The sequence below is a fragment of the Motacilla alba genome, chromosome 6, assembly GCF_015832195.1.
Source record: "Motacilla alba alba isolate MOTALB_02 chromosome 6, Motacilla_alba_V1.0_pri, whole genome shotgun sequence".
NCBI lineage: Eukaryota > Metazoa > Chordata > Aves > Passeriformes > Motacillidae > Motacilla > Motacilla alba.
The window spans coordinates 309470-321310 of NC_052021.1; the positions used below are offsets into that span (position 1 = coordinate 309470).

The following is an 11841-nucleotide window of genomic DNA, read 5'->3' on the forward strand; positions in this document are numbered from 1 at the left end:
CTGGCTGGGAATTGTGGATTTTTCCTTCCCCAAACGACTGAAGAGAGTTTTCCAGCCGGTCCTGCAATGCCTGCATTGCCGTTTCCATCTGGTTTTGCAGCTCTTTTAAACTTAATTTGATTTCCTGTTGTTGATCCTCTTTATCTGAGTTTTCCTCCTCTTCATTATCTCCTGGTAAAGCAATCTCCTCCGGGCACACAGCAGACGGAATAGGCGGGTACAATTTCGGCCGACAATTTGACCCGTCTATTTCGTCTATGGGTGTCTCTGGATTTGGGCTTAGTTTACTTTTGCTCTCATCGGGAGTGAACCCAGAAGCAGTGCCCCCACTCTCACCCGACTCATTCTGCTCACTCAACTGCAAAAGCTCTCTCACACTCGCACAGGGCTTAGTTGCAGTCATGCCTTTCACAGGATGCGAACGTCCTCCCCCAAAAAGCGCACCCAACCGACTTTCTCCTGAAGGAGGTGAGGCAGCACTAGCAGAGGCATCTGGAGTGAGAGCTTGTACAGCAGCAGCAGCTACTGTAGATTCAGCTTTTAGAGCTTCTAAAGTTTTTATAATTGACCTCCAAGTTTTCCCACAGCCAGAAAATGGTTCTTTGCCCTTTTTATCGATTACATTGTCCCATAAAGCATCCCCCACTTCACGCCACGCCACCCACTCAAATAATTGAGGGGGTGCGGATAGCAAATCCTCTGATCTTGCCCATGAAACGAGCTTATCTAATGCTTTTTCAGAAACTGCCTCCCCTCGCTTAGTAAGGATACCTAGAAGCAGTTTTTTCACTGCAGCATATTCAGTTTCCATGCTTGCAAGCAGAAAGCAGAGGGACGAAAGGTTGGGACCCTTTGACTTCCTACCTTCAAACCGTAGTCCGCTGACTCCCGGTTGAACTCTGCCTGGGCTCCTCACAGCCTTCGCTCCTGGATCAAAGCAGCACGGCTCAGCTTTTCGCTCCCGACAGCTAATCGCTAATTTTTTTAAATGTTGTTCTGGCGTTCCTGTGGTCCTTGTTGTCCCTGTTCAGGTAGCCAAATAAAGGGAGAAAAATATAGGAAAGGGGTGGGGAGAGAGACACAAAGGGAGAGAGAGGAGCCCCCGGAGTCAGAGATCAGTCCTCATGGAAGTGATGATCAATGCTCGGTTTATTGCAAATCTGAGGGTACATTTATACTAGTGGCGTGGGAATATACTTGATTGGATACAAAGCAAGGCAGAAAGCTAACACAGACTTAGTCACGAGCAGATCTTAGTAGAGGTATCAGTAGAACATTTTGCTCGATATCTTCTTTGCTTATCCTCGGAACATCCGGCTTCACATCCCTTCTCCTTGGGCACATCTTGGCAAGTGTGTCCATATTGTCTGTCCAAGGGCAGCACATCTTTGCTAGCATGTCTCTCCAGCTCGCAAACAGGGTTGTGCAAACAGGCCTCTCAGAGTAGGGTCTGCATAAAATGCTTTCTTCACAATTGGGCTATCCTTTGTCCTTTCTTGATTCGTATCGGTGGAAAAGGAGTATGCACCATGACACAAATTTGCCCGGCATAATCAGCATCTATTACTCCAGTTAAAACAAATAATCCCTTCATGGTGGCCGATGATCGTCCCAGCAGCAAAGCTCCCATAGGTTGTCCATCAATAAGGATTGGTCCCTTTATCCCAGTCAGCACCTTTTCCGGTTGGGTAGTCATCAATGTTACAGCTACTGAGGCTGCCACGTCCAGCCTGAGGCTCCTGGCAGTGGCTGGTTTTAGTGGAGCTGGGCTGAGGTGTTGAGAGTGGCTACTTGTGTCTGGGTGTGGTGGCTGTTGGATGCGCTGGCCTTCACGTTTCTCGAGTGGCGTCAGCAAGCTCCGGTGTTGTGGGTGTCCGAGTGACAACCTTGGCACCAGACGCTAGCTGCCTGTCAAGCCCGCCGTGTATGTCCCATGCCTTCACACCGGTAACATTTAAATCGGCCAGCAGATGGAGCCTGCGGAGCATTTGTTGCTGCTGCTTGTAGGGGTGCAAGAGCAGCTAACACCTGACTCTGTGAAGCTGCTGCCTGTTTTTGTAACCCTACTCCTAACTCCTTAATAGCTTCTACTAACATCACTTGATTTCCTATGAGCATATTTGCCAATCGTTCTAATGCTTCTTCTATAGACCAATTAGCTCCTAGGATATTTAATACGTTCCTTGTAGCCTGGTTGCTATTCTGGAGTGCACATTGTTTCAACAAAGTAGCTTTCATAAAGTCAGGGACTCCTGCCCGTTTGATAGCAGTGGCCACCTTATCTATAAAAGATCCAAATGATTCATCCCTTCCTTGCTTTATTCCTATATAGGAGGGAACCCCGCCTGGGTCTTTTATCTTGTCTATGGCCAGTTGCACCAGGCGTATAGCTTCCCGACACTTATCAGGACCAATTAACACTTGCGCTTCCGTGCGAAGAAAAGGCCCTAGACCCATTAGCTCCTCTAGGGTTACTCCGTGTAGCGGGTCGCCTGGCTGCCGTGCTGTTGCTACACATTCCTGGCAGAGTGCTTGTCAGTGTGCATTAAACAAGAGCTGCTGATGTTGAGTGAAGATCAGCTTCGCTATTCCTCTGCAATCAGCTGGCAGTAATACCTGAGTCCCCCAAATATAGTCAAGCATTTGCTTTGTGGGCTCACTGGTCACCCCAAACTGACTAACTGTGGACCATAATTGCGACAATAGCTTCCAGTCCAGCGCCGTAATTGTTGCTTGATACCCGCCCCCTGCCAGAGGTGTAAATACCACCAGACAAGCAACATCCATAGCTGCTGCTATAGCCTCACTGTCCCCTGTATCTATGATCTCTTTTGCTACCGCCGCCCACGCCTCCCTTCGCTCTTGTGCAATGGCCCCCACTAGGTCACTTTCTGCCCCAGGGATCAGCTCATTACAAGGAGGAGGAGATGGAGGGTCTGGCCATGGTGCAGGCGGTGTGGACGGTGTTGTTAGAGCGCCCGTGGGGGGAGGGCTGCTGCTTGAAGAAGGAGCCGATGTTGGTGGCAAAATGACTGTAGATGTGGCAGGGGGTAATGGACAATTTGACAAGTTCCCATAACTCTTATTCTTACCATGCGCTACGCTACCTTGCCAAGCAGCTTTCTGTTCTGCCTGATGTTGTAATAACTCATTGTGCACGACTCGCCATAGCTTTCCCAACTTTTTTGCAGTTTTATCCTATAGCTGCCTCCCACAGCTTGTCCCCAAGCTTACGCCACTCCGTTAATTCATGCACTGTATGAGGATTTTGAAAAACTCCTTGTGCAGACCCATAAGCTAACAACCCAGGAAGCTCTTTCTGCAAATCTATGCCCTTAACCTGATGCTTTTTTAAAAAGCAAGTAAATAAATCATATGCTGCTTGCCTTTCCACTTCCATTTTAAAAACATCAGTACTGTTGCAGCCCCACAAGGTCTCGGCAGCACTTATTGGCCAGGCTCTCCGTTGAGGTCACCCAGGGCGCAGCACCTTTTGCTTTTCCAGCGATGCTTATTCACCATCCTTGCTGTGACAGGACCCAAACTCCTACACTGATCCACCGTGGTTACCGCTACAGCTATCAGGTTGCCAGCTTCACCATTTTGTCAGATTGGCAGGAGAAATGCGGCATGCAATATGAGCGATCAGCAAATCTTGAACTTTATTGATAGGCACACATATTTATATTGGTGTTGATAAGGCTAATACATATTGCAAAAGGTGAGCTCATTATTGGTTAGTTACTTATCAGCCAGCTACACCTACTTTTGCATTCTTGTAGTTATACTGTTACAGCTTTTCTGCTTTTCTTCATATTTCTAACCAAAGATCTTCCTCCTTATCCTGTTGTTGCACCAAGGGCACAGTGTCCTTGCTTTATACTGACTGCTGACTCCTATACTAGTCTCCTTCTTGCTTAACCAACGGTATTATGTCTATGTGACCTTTCTCAGCTAGCCAACTGTCCACAAAATCCTCCACAGTTGTTTATTAATTGTTATCTAAAACATTTTCTGTCTGGCCTGCGACGATCTGTTCAGCAGGTCAGCCAAAGGCACTCTCCCCTCCCACGAGGCTGGTGCTATCTTTTATACTAAAAACTACATGTACTATATTTACAATTCTGTTCCAATACCTATCATATATGTTAGACAGTCAGATTCTATTCTAAACCAATCTGAGAGTGCCCAAATCATGGAGGCTAGGAAGAAGAAGGAAAAAAGATAAGGCATGCCCTGATTTCTCCATCTTGCAGCCTCAGACCCCTATGTAGAAAATCCTAAAATTTTTCCCTTCACCCTGTAATCACTACTATTGTGCTATGTAAACTTTTGTGACTTGTAATTCTTCGTACAGAGCTGGTAATTTTCTCCATGGGTTAAGATCAAAACCCCACATGTCTTTGGCTACATGCCAGGGTCTCAGAACCCCCTGCCAGTGGCTCGGGCCATCCAGGCACCCAGAGGGGTGTCCTGGGTCCCAACAGTTACTGAGATTTTAAAACTGCTTCCAGAATGTTGTATTTAAGTTTCAGCTGTGGAAGGGACAACCATCCTTTGCTCCTTAGTTTGTCTAGGTATGTCATGGTTTTGCATGGGAGACATTTAGGGCAGTGATGCAAGGCTTCCAGCCACTGGAAAGCTGGATACACCCCTGTGAAAAACACATGTTAAAGATGAAAGAAACCTGGGAACTTCCTCTTTTTTTCTTCCTGCCTGGGAACAAGTAATAAGGCCGGCCCTGCCCTGCCCTTGTCTCAGCTGGGCCGGGCCAAGCAGGCTCTGTCACGGGACCAGGCCCCTCTCTAGGGAGCTTGCCAAACCCTGTCCCGGCCAGGCCGGGCCCCAGCAGCGGCCCGGCAGGGGCATGGGGGCTGTGAGCCCTGGCCCAAACAGGGCTGGGCCGCGGCTGTTACCATCTTGCCACCAGGTCCCCTTCCCCCAGCGCGGCCACCGCACTAGATCGTGCGACTGAGACCAGAGGCAGCCTGCAGCCCGTGCAGAGTGGTCCTGTGACTGGAATTGAACGCAGCAAAAACCAAAGACCAGCCATGCAGCACCCATGACACAGCCGCAGCCGCAGCTCCTGCCGCAAGCACTGGGTGACCATCTGCATGCCCCGGGCGAGATGTTAACTCTTTCAGTGCTTCAAACCTCCCTTGAATGAGAGAAAGGAACAAGATGCAAGCATGTAAAGGAGCAACATGAAGACACCAAGGTCAGTAAAAAAGAAGTCCTAGATGGGGTCATGAGGAGATGGCCTAATCTTGGGGCTGAAATCCTCTTGTAATAGGTACAGAGAAAGACTTTTCTTTTTTCCTGTAACACATGAAAGCCATGGGGAGATGAAGGGTTCAATTTGATATCAAGCAAAGGCTTTCATGCCAAAGAAAGCAGATGTTAAAGTAGCTGTGATTCTATGAGAAATTTGAACAAAGAAGGAGAGAAGAGTGGTCCTGTGTCCCCAGGAAGAGAAGATCTCCGTTCCCAGAAATGAAGATCATTTTAGAGCTAGATAATGAGAACTTTTGCCTTTGAACCGCTCATCCTTAACATAGTACCCCATTAAGTTGACATGGGCCATAAACACAGCTGTGGGAAAAGCTTGTAGAAAATGGGAGGGACTTCACAGTTGCCAATTTCCCTGGGCAGCTGCTATTTGTGAGAGAGTCAGGAGAGAACTGTTTTTTTCTTGTGGAGCAGTCTGCATAACATTAACAAGAGGGACTTCTCTCCCTAAGTGAACTGAAGAAAGATTATTCTAGAGGTGGTAAACTGACTGAAATTTTAGGTTTGGTGTCTTTACATTATCAGTGGGAAAGAAAAGGTTGTGAGGGGAAGAGAAGTGTTGTGAAGGTTTTGTTCTGATTCTTATTACTCTTTCTTTTAGTTGCTGTTAATAAATTTTCCTTTATACACTTTTAAAGTTTTGAGCCTGCTTTGCCTTTCCCTTGATCCTATCTCACAGCAGGAAGTGAGTGCATTGGTGATTGGCCAGCACTAAACCTGCCACAGGTAGTAGTAACTGGACACCAGTATTTCACAGTATTTGCACTAGCCTCCTTTTTTAGACCTTCCTTTGCACTGACTGCAAGTGGCAGCTTTAATAACTTAATGAATAACCAGAAAAGAGCAATGTCTGCAGACACCTGCAGTGTGAAAGACACAAGTAAGTATCTATGTTAAAAGGTCTGATTTTCACCTAAAAATGTTGAACTCTTCTATATCCTGCATATTGCTCTTGTGATTGGGCAGATTGGTTTTTGTTTGAGAAATTAAAAATAAGCCTGTCTATACAAGTATTTCTTTAGAACTATAATTGTCTTTGAAGACCAGAATACATCAGTGAACTCATTCAGAACGATTTACTGCATAACTCAACCAAGCACGTTGCAAAGCCGGACAGGTGGATTAGAGGGTGTGGGGGGTTGGTTTGTTGTTTTAGTTTCTTCCTCAATTAATTCTTCATTACGTTAATGCTTAATTAGTTTCTTTATCTTTTGGTAGAAGATTAGGACAACAGAAATTATTTGTAACTTACTGAAATCCAGCCAACAAACCAATCCTTCTTTTATTTCTGTAAATGTTACCTTTGTTTTGATCTTCATATGGACAGAACACAGGTTTCGGCAATACTAAAAGTAAAACAGTACAAAAATCATGTTTTCTGCAGCAGATTGCATAGTACAGAGTGGAATCCTACAGAAATTTATAAACAATTGTATGTCAAAGTATTATAAGCCTTGAAAAAAGTCTTCTCTTTGATCACAATGTTGATATCAAGTCTCATTATTAATCATGTAAAATGACATGCTGCCTGGTTTTGGTTTGTAGTACGACTTCCTAATATTTTGATTTTTTGATCTTTCATGGCAGTCCATCGTGATGCTATCCCTGTAAAATTTAATTTTTGTTTCTCATGGCTATTTATTGCAGCATAGAGCAATTGCTAAGAGCTTTAGCAGATGTCTGCTGGAACTGTCTGGAGCCACAGAAGTAAGCAGCAACATTTTACTTTAGGTTTGTAATCCATTTGTACATGCCTAAATATTGTCCTGCTATGCTTTTTAGCAGGAAGGAAAGACTGACCCAGACCGTCACCTGCTTTGTAGTGCTGGTAATGCAGTAGGGAAAAGTTCAGGGATGACTGCATGGGTCCTGAGTCTGTCTCCCAGTGCAGTCTTGCTGCTTTATTATTGTTTATAGACATTGCTAATATTGTACAGGGCGACAGAAGCAACATGTGGTGAAATAAATTGTCTGTAGAAAAGCAAACCTCAATCTAGTGTTGGTGTGGAACCCCAGTGTGGCAAAAGTTTTCTTGCAGTGTTGAGAACAAATGGGATTGTGTGACAGCTAGATACATCTGCATTGCCAGTGTCCTGTATTTTGCTGCACTGTTCTGGGGCTTGAGAGTAGCTAAGGAATGTGGAAGCACTGGTCAGATCATAGTGCTACCAAACAGAAAGGTTTGAAGATGTGAAGCTTCCCTTTCTCTAGCCCAAAAGAACACTGAGAGAGTCTGGATAGAGCTAAATTCAGAGTAATTGAACAAAAGAATCTGCCACCCCCCTACTTATATCTTTTCCTTCATCTGAACTGCTGTACTACTACTTACATCTTTTCCTGCATCTGAGCAGCTGTACTACTTCAACTACTTTTTAGCCAAGTGTGTTGGCTGTGGTGAGGATGCAAAGTTGTTACACAGCTTCACAAAAAACCTGTTTTACACTCTAGGTTACCCCCCAGACATTACCCTGTGTTTGTTGTGGCTCAGAGAAGACAGCCTCTGAACAAACGGGGATGTGTAAATTCCTCTGTTTTTCTGTGAGTCACTGAATTCAATCAAGTGATAAAAAGAGAAGGTTAATGCTTTTGCATGTAGCACACATACAGAAACTCCTGCTGTCTACCTGCAATATCTCTTGTGATGTGGAGTCAGAGCAACACTGTCAGCTCTCTAGGAGCACTAATACTCACAGCTGCTCCCATCTGTCCCCAGACAAATTGGAGTGCCCTTTCTGCTGTTAGGATGATGGAGAAACATATTCACAGGGAACACTGCAGAGACTGCAAGTGACTGCCTTGTAAAAGGGGATAAATCTGCTCTTGCCCTCTATACACAAACTCTGGAAGAGGCTGAAAAATGTGGTTGTGATATTTTATGAAAATCCCTTTGCTAGGATTTTTCTTCTCCTGAGAACCTGAGAGGGCCTCAGCTTCAAGTGTAAACAATTTGTTATCTGCTACTGTGGAATGCAGCAGATGCATGTGAGGCACTCATGGAAGTGATGCAAAGGGAAGCTGCTAGCAGTCTCCTCCATGTATGACAAAAAAACTCCAATCAGTAATTAGTTTTGAGAATTGACAATCTGTTAAACCACTGAGAAACCTGATACACCCTGTGAACACCCATGTAAAAAAAATGAAAAAACCCCAAGAATTTTCTCTTTTCCAGTCGGCAAAGAGGTAACAGGGGCTGGGCGTGGCGGCCCATGCCACAGGGCGCCCGCCAGGCCCCCCCATCAGCTGCCTGGTAAGGAGGAGGGGAGAATGTGGGCCAGGCTGGGCCGGGCCGGGCCATGGCTAAAACCTTGCTGCTACTAAACCCTGCCCCCGCCGTCAGCCTGGTGCCGAGCCGAGTCTGCTGGATCCCAGGAGCAGCCCTGGGCTGGGGTCAGCTCAGCCAAGATTCTACCACCATTGAAATTTGCCCCCAACCACTGGGCAAGGGAGAGGTGAAGCCATCAGCCCTCGCATGCCGGCTGCTAATATCCTCGCCACTCCCCCTCCCAATCCAGCCATGGCTCCCACCGACTGGCAACCTACCAAGCCGGTCTGGTGTCAGGTGACCATCTGCAGGCCCTGGGTGAGATATTAACTCTTACAGAGCTTCAATCCTCCCTCGAGTGAGAGAACAGGACAAAAGTGCAGACACATAAAGAAACAATACGAAAACACCAAAGTCAGTGAAGAAGTCAAGTCCCAGATGGGAGAAATGAGGAGATGCCTTTAGTTTTAGGCTGAAATCCTCTTGTAAACCTATGGAGAAGGATGTAATTGATACATCAGACTCTTTTCCCTATAACACATGAAGGTATGGGGAGATGAAAGTGTTCAGATTGTAGATATGGAGTAAAGGTGTCCATGTTAAAGTAAGCAGATATTGAAGTAGGTGATCCATGAGAAGTTTGAACGGAGAAAAAGAGAAGAGTGATGAAGACCAGATGCTACTATTTTCAAGGCCCAAGATGGTGTTCCAGGCAGTGGCATGACCCACAGGGTAGGTCTCCAGCCATCTAGTGGTGGCTTCCACCATGGTCAGCACATAGTGCTTACCTTGGCATATCTAGAGCAGTGTGATGTAGTCAGTCTACCAGGCCTCCCCATACAATATGGGGAGGCCATATATTTGGACCTCCCCATATTGTACTTGCAGGGTGCCCCATGGCAGGAAGGAATAATGAATCTGACTTCATGCTCTCAGAAGGCTAATTTATTATTTTATGATACTACATTATATTAAAGAATGCTATACTAAACTATACTAAAGAATACAGAAAGGATACTTACAGAAGGCTGAAAGATAATAATGAAAACTTGTGACTCTCTCTCCAGAGTCCCAACACAGCTTGGCCCTGATTGGCCAAAGAGTGAAAACAATTCACAGCAGAAACCAATACCTGTTGGTAAACAATCTCCAAACACATTCCAGAGGAGCAAAACTCAGGAGAAGCAAATCAAATAATTATTGTTTTCCTTTTTTTCTGAGGCTTCTCAGTTTCCCAGGAGAAAAATCCTGGGCGAAGGGATTTTTCTAGCAAATGTGAGTGCCACATCCCCATATATTTGGACCACTGCCCACCATACCATAGGGGCTTCACCCGCTTGGCCTGTTTGATGGCCGCACACGTCTCACAGTGATGGATGACCTGAGAAATACTGTCCATAGTTAAATCCACCCCTCAGCCTTGTGCCCACTTATAGGTAGCATCTCTGCCCTGATGACTGGAGGCAGTATGGACCCATTGAGCTCGGAATAACTCTCTCTTGTGTTGCCAATCTGCATCTAACTTTGACACCTCTATCTTTGCAGCCTGATCTACCTGCTCGTTGTTTTGATGCTCCTCATTAGCCAGACTCCTGGGGACATGGGCATCTACGTTTTCAGGTAGCTTCTCTACCCAAGTGGCAATGTCTTTCCACTCATCAGCAGCCCAGACTGGTTTTCCCCCACGCTGCCAGTTGGCCTTTTTCCCCCTTTCCAGCCCACAGAGCATTGGCTACCATCCACAAATCGGTATAAAGGTTTAGCTTTGGCCACTTCTTTCTTTCAGCAATGTCCAGGGCCAACTGAATGGCTTTGAGTTCAGCAAGTTGACTTGATTCACCTCCTTCAGTACCTTGTGCAGCCTGTTGTATGGGGCTCCATACAGCTCCTTTCCACTTCCATTTCATTCCTACGATGTAACAGGAACTGTCAGTGAAAAAAGCATATTGTGTTTCTTCTGCTGGCAGTTGGTTATATGGTAGAGCTTCTTCAGCCCTTGTCATTTGTTCCTGCTCCTCTTCATCAATGAGAACAAAGTTTTCACCTTCCGGCCAGTTTGTAATTATTTCAAAAATCCCATGGCAATTCAGGTTTCCAATTTGGGCATGCTGTGTGATGAGGGCAATCCATTTGCTCCATGTGATATCAGTGGTGTGGTGGGTAGGGGGCACCTTTCCTTTAAACATCCACCCAAGCACTGATGCCCAGGGTGCCAAGAGGAGTTGTTCTTCAGTGCCAATCACCTCCGAGGCAGCTTGAACTCCTTCATAGGTGGCCAAGATTTCCTTCTCTGTGGGAGTCTAGTTGGCTTCAGACCCTCTGTAACTTCAGCTCCAGAATCCCAGTGGTTTGCCTCGAGTCTCCTCAGGCAACTTCTGCCACAGGCCCCAGGACAAGCCATTGTTCCCAGCTGCAGTGTAAAGCACATTCTTCACCTCTGGTCCCGTCCTGACTGGGCCAAGGGCTACCATATGAGGGATCTGCTTGATCTGGGCAAAGGCTTGTTGCTGTTCAGGGCCCAACTGGAAATCACTCTTCTTGTGGGTAACCAGGTAGAGAGGGCTCACCATCTGGCTGTACTCAGGGATGTGCATTCTCCAAAAACCTATAGCGCCAAGGAAAGCTTGTGTTTCCTTCTTGCTGGTTGGTGGAGACATTGCGGTGATTTTATTGATGACCTCAGTGGGAATCTGACACCATCCATCTTGCCACTTTACCCCCAGGAACTGAGTCTCTCAGGCACGTACTTTGACTTTGCTCTTCTTGGTGGTAAAGCTGGCTTCCAGCAGCATCTGGATGATCTTCTCTCCTTTCTCAAATACTTCCATTGAAGTTTCAAAAACTTCCGGTTTTTCACTAATGGATTGGGACTGCTGGGATACATTCCTTGAGCTTTATTGCAGCATCAGCCTCATTACATGGTTGAGACGATAGAAAGATGGCAATAGCTCACATCCTGCTAGCAGCAGCCAAAGATTTCTTTGTTACTTTTTAGCCCATAGCATATTGCTAAACCTTACAGACAATTGTTCTAGTCAATCACTAAAAGCACACATACACATGCTTCATGCAATGCTTGCTTGTCTGCTTTCTATTAAAAATACGCAACATTTCATTATTAAACTTAAAAACTTCTACTATCTTGCTAAGCATATTTTTCTGCAGTCTTTAGCCAAGCCTAAAACTCAAGTTATTGTTTCATGTCCTTTCTTGCTGTACTATTGTAACTTTTTCTTCTTTCAGACTTTGCATCTGTAGCTAGTTCTAAGTTTTCTGTTCTTTCTGTTTCT

At 45.8% G+C, this 11841-nt stretch overlaps 1 long non-coding RNA gene across 1 annotated transcript; it reads left to right on the top strand.

Annotated features, from left to right (window-relative positions):
* Positions 1 to 4735: 4735 nt before the first annotated feature.
* Positions 4736 to 10279, top strand: LOC119702334. The gene is made up of 3 exons (XR_005257333.1): positions 4736 to 5218; positions 6937 to 7020; positions 10097 to 10279. It is a non-coding gene; the product is annotated as an uncharacterized LOC119702334 (long non-coding RNA).
* Positions 10280 to 11841: the final 1562 nt, after the last annotated feature.